General features: G+C 37.4%; 1 non-coding gene across 1 annotated transcript; it reads right to left on the bottom strand.

The window, feature by feature from the left end:
• Positions 1-1,035: 1,035 nt before the first annotated feature.
• Positions 1,036-1,108, bottom strand: trnaf-gaa (transfer RNA phenylalanine (anticodon GAA)). The gene has a single exon. It is a non-coding gene; the product is annotated as a tRNA-Phe (tRNA).
• Positions 1,109-1,412: the final 304 nt, after the last annotated feature.

Below are 1,412 nucleotides of genomic sequence, written 5' to 3'. Positions count from 1 at the left end.
AAGAGATATAATGAAAGGCACCTCCACACACTGTCAGTGATAGAACAAACCATTGGTTCATATAAAGTTAAATGGCCATGTTTGGACAATGCCCTACAGTCCCACAAGGGTTTGCCGCATTGTGATGTCTTGGGCAGTACTGAATAACAGAGGAGCGATATACAGTAGACTGCCTGTATGTATGACCCAAGCCCTGAGGACATCAACACAATAGCAATTCAAAGACATTTGGATGTTGTATTGTCAAATGTAATGAGACTTGAATATACTGCAACATTGACATTAACTTTCCAAAATGATTTTATTTTTTTCACAAATTCGTTAAAAATATTTTAATATCTCACCGTTCGGAACACACAACCTGCGTCAGTTCACAATTTCCTTTTGTGTCTGCTGCATGATGACACATTCCACTCAGCTGCTGCCATTTGCTTTCACTCTCGTTTTATTGGTTTATTTGTGACTCCAGCAGAGACCAGCAAAAAGATTGTTTACGCGGTTCATCCACTTCAGTTAGTAATACCTCAAGTCCACATTCACCGAAGTTTAGTTTCTTCTGTCTCCCATGGTTAGCAGTAAAGACGACACACTGGGATAGGACCAATTTTATACTGTGATTTTGCGATTATGATTTTTTTTTATAAATACGCTTTAAGTCATATATGGTTACTAGAGGGAAGTGACGGGGAGTGGCGAGAAGCGCGTGCACGCGCATATAGTTTTAAATTGATTTGAGTCGATATATAAAAGATCTTAGCGTTTTTTATTATAAATCCGTGGGGTTTTTTTGTACGTTCGCCATTTTTGCATTTCAAGCGTAAACAAAATGTTTGCATGGAATCTAAGCAAGGTTTTACACGAGGCACCATCTTTATTATCAAAGCGTCACCGTCTTCTGCTTTTGCAAGTTTTTTTTTCTTTTTCACAGTGTGTCGCTACTTTAATGGAATCGAAATTAAGAACTCTGATTGTTAATAATTATACAACCGCACAGTAAGTATTTAAGAAAAAGAAAGAGAGAAGAAAAAAATGTACTGCCGAAACCCGGGATCGAACCAGGGACCTTTAGATCTTCAGTCTAACGCTCTCCCAACTGAGCTATTTCGGCGGTATTTAACTTTACTTATTAACCTTCATTATATAGTATATTTTGACCTTAATGTTACCAATTTATAATACATATGCCTGTTACGTCGCGAACATGCCGTACTGAAAAGAATATGAAGGTAAAATATTAAGAGACGGATTGATGTATTAATATGACGGTTGCATTTTCAAGATTTCATTTTAAGTTAATGCCGATTTAAACTAAAGAGTAGCAAACATAAAATGATAAACTACGCTTTTCGAACATACAGTAAACCGCATTTCGGCGGACAGGACTGAAGCGAGACATGTGCAGCCGGCAAAAG

This window comes from Erpetoichthys calabaricus, chromosome 12 (assembly GCF_900747795.2).
Source record: "Erpetoichthys calabaricus chromosome 12, fErpCal1.3, whole genome shotgun sequence".
Taxonomy (NCBI): Eukaryota; Metazoa; Chordata; class Cladistia; order Polypteriformes; family Polypteridae; genus Erpetoichthys; species Erpetoichthys calabaricus.
This window is presented reverse-complemented; position numbering and strand designations above follow the sequence as displayed.